An 8,249-nucleotide genomic window follows, 5' to 3' on the forward strand; every position below is an offset into this window, starting at 1 on the left:
AGGCGTCACACTTACTTGTCCATATATGGTCATCTTCCGGGTTCTTGTGGTGAATGGACCGATAATAAGATAAAGATTTATTTGTCTACACTCAATATAAAACTGCAACAACAGATTGCATCGTGTGGTTAACCTAATTCAGCAATAGATTTGTTGATTACAGCGATTTTTTATTAATTATTATTATTTTTAAACAAATGTGTAATGGTTTCCATTGTTTACACTAACATTAATTAATATACAATATTTAAACTCAAAGGTTTGCCTATACTTTCATTTGCTTACAAAAAAACTACAACTCTCATAATTATTCAAACAACATCAATTTTGCTTCTGTAACATTTACAGTGTATTAAAGGTATACAATTAATTACCTCTGTATTTCATGGAAATTGACCCTGCAAATAATATTTTACAAACTGGAAGTTTTGAGCCTCCAATTGAAAAAACGTTATTTTTTTCCCCTTTAATGAACAAATAGGCTAAAAATGTATCTTCTGTAATCATGGTTTCTTCTATTGTGACTATATGCAAGACTAATTAAAATGGTTGATAACAATTATATAATTTTATAATTATAAAAGTCATAGTGATAGCGACAGAAGTGCTCACAGTAGAGATGGGAGTGTTGACTGTAGAGGAAAAATGAATACACGTAGACATGCTAAGACTGGAAGCTGGTAGTAAAGGACTGAGAGCAGATGTGAGAGCAGAGAGAGAGAGAGATGTGGAAGCTTTTGAAACGGCTGATATTGTGGAGAGCTGAAGGAGTAGTATGTGAGAAATCCTGCAACACAGAAAGAAAGAGAATTTAATCACATGATGAACAATTAAAATATTGACAACAACAAATGGCAGACAACAACACAACTATAGAGCGTGCTTATAATAAATCGAATGTTATTGTCTGTTGGTGTGGATGCTAAATGGTTCTCATTATAGTTATTGTTCTTGGTGTGAACAGCTTTAAGTGATCTGATTTGGCCAAATTAATTGAAGATCTGATTTGTCACGTGACAAGTTAAACTAGCATTTCCAGAGTCTTGCTTAGACAGATGTGTTCAATAAAAATCAACACGGACAGAAAGGCAGACTGTGAGATTTGGACAGATATCATGTACTGTTAGAACGGGAAGAGACTGCGCCAATTTGTAAAGATTAATAAAGAATACAGTTGACTTAATATAAACTTTATGATACAAACACTCTGACTACTTACAATGGGCACAATCTGCATGAGAGTTGAGGCAAAGGCCAATGTCTGCAGGAGTAAAAGTCCTAGAACTTTGTAGGAATACACAGTATATCATATGAATTTGCTGATATTCTATGGATTATTACTACTTCGGCATAAGACTTTGTTGAGGGCTCTTCCTGATGGGGCCGTGGGATATGTAAACCAAAGTTTAAGAAACATCAAATGCTGTGCAAAATGTAACTGCCGTAAAGTTCAGTCAAAGGGTTAAGACCCACACAGACGTACCATTGGAAATGTTTGCCTTTGCAGCTTTTGGTCTTCTCCATAAACACACAAGATGGCCAAATTCATCCCTCTCCACAAACAAGACAAGACAAGAGTTCGACAGGCCTTCCTTTGGTCTTCCTTTTTAGCTGAAACAAAGAAAACAGAAAATGTTGAACCTTTGAAGGACTTTAGCCTCCCTGGCAGCTTCTTCAGGTTCAGGGAGCTTCCAGTACAAGTTACCTGTTAATATTAGCAGCTTTTTGACATAACCGATCAAAATTCAATTCTGAGCTCTGAAAATATGCCATGATGAAAAAGAGAAAGGAAGAAAGAGAGCAAAAATGTGTAAATTAATTATGAATAACAGTTCAGAGAAATAGGCAAGGAAAAGCTGAGAGAGAGAGAGAGAGAGAGAGAAGACAAAAAAATATTGAATTACATTTTTTTTTACATAAAAGTATTAAAGGCATGGCAAGTTATGTGATTAACTACAAATACCACATTAAAACTACGTTACTGTGGTAAAAACATGGTAAATGTTGTGTTTTTGTGCTTTAACTACAAATAGTACACAGTTAAAACACAGTTACTGTGGTAAAACAAGATAAGTGTTGTGGATACCATGTTTTAACTACAAATACCACATTAAAACTACGTTACTGTGGTAAAAACATGGTAAATGTTGTGTTTTTGTGCTTTAACTACAAATAGTACACAGTTAAAACACAGTTACTGTGGTAAAACAAGGTAGTGTTGTGGATACCATGTTTTAACTACAAATACCACATTAAAACTACGTTACTGTGGTAAAAACATGGTAAATGTTGTGTTTTTGTGCTTTAACTACAAATAGTACACAGTTAAAACACAGTTACTGTGGTAAAACAAGGTAAGTGTTGTGGATACCATGTTTTAACTACAAATACCACGTTAAAACTACGTTACTGTGGTAAAAACATGGTAAATGTTGTGTTTTTGTGCTTTAACTACAAATAGTACACAGTAAAAACACAGTTACTGTGGTAAAACAAGGTAAGTGTTGTGGATACCATGTTTTAACTACAAATACCACGTTAAAACCACGTTACTGTGGTAAAAACATGGTAAATGTTGTGTTTTTGTGCTTTAACTACAAATAGTACACAGTAAAAACACAGTTACTGTGGTAAAACAAGGTAAGTGTTGTGGATACCGTGTTTTAACTACAAATACCACATTAAAACTACGTTACTGTGGTAAAAACATGATAAATGTTGTGTTTTTGTGCTTTAACTACAAATAGTACACAGTAAAAACACAGTTACTGTGGTAAAACAAGGTAAGTGTTGTGGATACTGTGTTTTAACTACAAATACCACATTAAAACTAAGCTACTGTGGTAAAACATGGTAAATATTGTGTTATGTGCTTTAACTACAAATAGTACACAGTAAAAACACAGTTACTGTGGTGAAACAAGGTAAGTGTTGTGGATACCGTGTTTTAACTACAAATACCACATTAAAACTACGTAACTATGGTAAAAACATGGTAAATGTGTGGACTTTTACATGATCACTTTCCAACCACAGGCTAATTTCAAACAAATATCACAATGAAAACTAACTTTATGCTGGCAGGGTCCATTTGAATGATCTGAACGTCAAACATGTTGAAATAATGGGACAAACAGTGTACAGTATCGATTTGAAACACGACATAATTTAATTCATAAATACGGGACGATTGACTAACGTTACTTTACGAGACGGGTGGAAACTCTACCTGCACGTGTCTTGAAGTTATCTAAAATCCATATATTTTTAGCAATAAAACACTTCGAATAGCCAGAAGAGTTTAAAACGCAAATAGCAAGCATTTTAAAAGAAACCCACAATATATATCTGTCTCAAAATTGGCCACAAAATATTATTTTACTAACTTATTCATTTTAAGTTAAATTGTGCTTTGTTGGTATAATGTCTGCTAGAATGTTAAGAAATGATCAGTGTTAAATAAGTATTTTTAAATTGTTGTTTTGTATTAGTGTACAATGTTTAAAAATAATGTATTCCATGTAGTGTCCATTTCATTAATTTAACATTTAATATTGAAGTTATTTGACATATTTGAATTTTTTTTTTTTTTTTATTTTTTTTTTTTTTTAAGTATCGCAATAGTTACTTTCCCTGGTTACTTTTATAATGATGTAACTCAGTTACTACGTTACTATTTGTGAGAAGTAACTAGTAACTATAACTAATTACTTTTTTAAAGTAACTTTATCACAAAAATCTAAGCTTTCATTGGAGAATAAGAATTTAAAATGGGGGGAAATATCATTATGAAATAATTGTTTTTTTCTCAAATACATGTTGGACACAATTACTGGTACACTAGAAATTCTTATGAGTAAAATATATCAGAAATATACTGTATTCCCATTCATATTCACAATTTTGAGCACACCAGTGTGATTATGAACATGAAATTATCCAGCCATGGCTTCCTGTTTCACAGAAATATAAATAGGAGGGAAACAAAGGCCAAATTCCAAATTAAACATCCATCACAATGAGAAAAACCAAAGAATATATTTCTGATGTGCAGCAAAAGATAATTAAGCTTCACAAATTAGAAAGTGGCTTTAAGAAAAGAAAATTCCCATTTCCACCATCAGGGCAATAATTAAGAATTTCCAATCAACATAAAATGTTAGGAAACTGCCTGGAAGAGGACGTGTGTCTATATCGTCCTAATGCACGGTGAGAAGGAGAGTTTGAGTGACTAAAGACTCTCCAAGGACCACAGCTGGAGAATTGCAGAAAATAGTTGAGTCTCGGGGTCAGAAAACCTTAAAAGAAATTGTCAAACGGCACCTACATCACCACATGTTGTTTGGGAGGGTTTCAAGAAAACTTCTCCTCGCTCATCCAAAAACAGTCTCCAGCATATTCAGTTATCAGACACGACTGGAACTTCAAATGGCACTGGCTTCTATGGTCAGATGAAACTTTTTAGCAGCAAACACTCAAGATGGGTTTGGTGAACACAGGGATAAAAAGTACCCCATGTGTACAATGAAATATACTGCTGTATTTTTGATGTTGTGGGCTTATATTTCTGCTGGAGGTCCTGGACATCTTGTTTGGACGCATGGCATCATGGATTCTATCAAATACCAACAGATAATAAATCAATAAGTGACTGACTCTGTTAGAAATCTTATAATGGGCCATAATGGGCCAAGAAAAACATTTATTTTATAATGATATTTCCCCCCCGTTTTAAATTCCTATTCTCCAATGAAAGGTTAGATTTTTGTGAAATTTTTAAATAATAGATCAAAAGGATTAACAATGCAGATTTATTTCCAAAGCCTTCTTTGATCATATTTACCAAGGATACCAACAATTCTGACCACGTGTGTATTACATTTATATGGGAACATGTATGTTACATATATATGTAACCAAATCTGACAAATATATTTTGTAATATACAGGTGCATCTCAATAAATTAGAATGTCGTGAAAAAGTTCATTTATTTCAGTAATTCAACTCAAATTGTGAAACTCATGTATTAAATAAATTCAATGCACACAGACTGAAGTAGTTTAAGTCTTTGGTTCTTTTAATTGTGATGATTTTGGCTCACATTTAACAAAAACTCACCAATTCACTATCTCAACAAATTAGAATATGGTGACATGCTAATCAACTCAAAACACCTGCAAAGGGTTCCTGAGCCTTCAAAATGGTCTCTCAGTTTGGTTCACTAGGCTACACAATCATGGGGAAGACTGCTGATCTGACAGTTGTCAGCCACAAACATTCATTGCCAAAGAAGCTGGCTGTTCAGAGTGCTGTATGTTGACAGAAAGTTGAGTGGAAGGAAAAAGTGTGGAAGAAAAAGATGCACAACCAACCGAGAGAACCACAGCCTTATGAGGATTGTCAAGCAAAATCGATTCAAGAATTTGGGTGAACTTCACAAGGAATGGACTGAGGCTGGGGTCAAAGCATCAAGAGCCACCACACAGTTGTCGTATTCCTCTTGTTAAGCCACTCCTGAACCACAGACAACATCAGAGGCGTCTTACCTGGGCTCAGGAGAAGAAGAACTGGACTGTTGCCCAGTGATCCAAAGTCCTCTTTTCAGATGAGAGCAAGTTTTGTATTTCATTTGGAAACCAAGGTCCTAGAGTCTGGAGGAAGGGTGGAGAAGCTCATAGCCCAAGTTGCTTGAAGTCCAGTGTTAAGTTTCCACAGTCTGTGATGATTTGGGGTGTAATGTCATCTGCTGGTGTTGGTCCATTTGTGTTTTTTGAAAACCAAAGTCACTGCACCCGTTTACCAAGAAATTTTGGAGCACTTCATGCTTCCTTCTGCTGACCAGCTTTTTAAAGATGCTGATTTCTTTTTCCAGCAGGATTTGGCACCTGCCCACACTGCCAAAAGCACCAAAAGTTGGTTAAATGCACCTCAGCAGTGCCACAAACTGATCACCTCCATGCCACGCTGAATTGAGGCAGTAATTAAAGCAAAAGGAGTCCCTACCAAGTATTGAGTACATATACAGTAAATGAACATACTTTCCAGAAGGCCAACAATTCACTAATTATGAAATATTCTAATTTGTTGAGAGTGAATTGGTGGGTTTTTGTTAAATGTGAGCCAAAATCATCACAATTAAAAAGAACCAAAGACTTAAACTACTTCAGTCTGTGTGCATTGAATTTATTTAATACACGAATTTCACAACTTTTCCACGACATTCTAATTTATTGAGATGCACCTGTATATTGGATAATTTTTGTTTTAAAAAAACAACTTTAAGACCTGAGCATATATTTGCACACCCAACTGCAGTTAATCATATGTGACCCTGGACCACAAAACCAGTCATAAGTAGCACGGGTATATTCATAGCAATAGCCAAAAATACATTATATGGGTCAAAATTATCGATTTATGCCAAAAAATCATTAGGATATTAAGTAAAGATCATGTTCCATGAAGATATTTTGTAAATTTCCTACCATAAATGTATCAAAACTTTAAAAAAGACTTTTTTTATTAGTAATATGCATTGCTAAGGACTTCATTTAGACAGCTTTAAAGGCAATTTTATCAATATTTAGATTTTTTGCACCCTCAAATTCCAGATTTTCAAATAGTTGTATCTCAGCCAAATATTGTCCTATCCTAACAAACCATACATCAATGGAAAGCTTATTTATTCAGCTTTTGAAAAACTGACACTTATGGTTTTGTGGTCCAGGGTCACATATTATGCTATACACATATCAACTTCTTTTTTCAGATATGTAATACCAACACACACCCATTATATTGATCAAAAAGCGTAGTCTGTTGTTTAAGGAACCTTTGGAATAATTTAATAATGCTATTGACGTACTTTAGTACGAGGTCAAATTCATCCTTCAATACAAGGACTCTGACACTTAGCAAACAGCGAGAAAGACCATGTTTACACATTTAAATACTTCCCATATGTTTGATGTTGCATCCAGAAAGATCTACAGCTGTAAAAGGTTTCAAACATGTCAAACTGGGCGAGATGAAGCTCTGAGTACACAACTCTGCTGAAAGGCTATTGAATCAAGTCCTGTTCCTATTTGCCTTTGGATCATGCCATATTGATTTAAGATGCAAGTATTAGTTGACTGTCAATTGATTAAAATATTAAATCTAATTAATCACATTTTAGATGATTAATTAATCAAAATATATCAAAATTAAACAAAATATGAAGGTGGTACTTCAAGCTTGAAAAAAGAATTTATCATGGAAGCACAGAATGTCTATTTTGGTCACAGAGCACTGAATGATACCCAGTGTTCCATTGCTCGTCGGCCATTTTGAATTTTGCCATGCAAAGTGCTGTGTTTTACCAACTTTTTGGTAAATTGAGACAAAACTTGGAACAGATAAACTAAGTCGTGCCTCAAACATACCTGAGAAGAATTGGCACAGTGCCACCTAGAGATTACATGTACAAAAATACAAATGTATTATGTTGTTGTGAGCCTAGGCTCTTTAGATTCTTTAGAATCATGGAGAGTCAATGAAATTGAAAATGTTTCTAGGCAATACTTTGGGATTTTGACATATTTGTCAAAGTAATTGACATTTGTAACAATGCCTTGATAATACTACATTAATTTAGTGGTAGCATAACCAGTTGGTTAAAAGTTACAATTATAAATAACAATTATATGGTTATAAGTAATTTTAGTTACAGATTTTAATCCTGCTAGATTAAAATAATTACCAGGGATGCTATATTTAATACATTTATGGAGTTTGTGTGCTTGGTTCCATAATTATTTTTTGCAGCTATATTTACTAATACATTCTCATTATTTTTTTTAAATAAACACCAAAATATAAACATCTCATTAAACACACTGTAAAAAAAAAAAAAAAAAAAAAAGTTGAGCCAACTTAAAATTTTAAGGCAACCAGATTCAGCAGATTTTTGAGTTTTCTCAACTTGTCGTTTTAAGTTAATACAACAAAAATTTGAGAATCTCCCACAAAAATAAGTTGAGCAAACTCAAAAATCTGCTGAAGCTGGTTGCCTTAAAATTTTAAGCTGGCTCAACTTTTTTTTTTTTTTTTACAGTGCATGATTCATTGGCATTTTATTTCTGATAGCTATTACTTTATTAGTTGAGCAGAAAGGCTGAATTTGCTTTGCCAATTTGCCAAAAACAGTAACATGTTCAGTAGTGCTAGCAAAGACAATTTGACGATTACAAAAATTACATTGCTAAAT

This window comes from Onychostoma macrolepis, chromosome 25 (assembly GCF_012432095.1).
Source record: "Onychostoma macrolepis isolate SWU-2019 chromosome 25, ASM1243209v1, whole genome shotgun sequence".
In the NCBI taxonomy this organism is placed as follows: domain Eukaryota; kingdom Metazoa; phylum Chordata; class Actinopteri; order Cypriniformes; family Cyprinidae; genus Onychostoma; species Onychostoma macrolepis.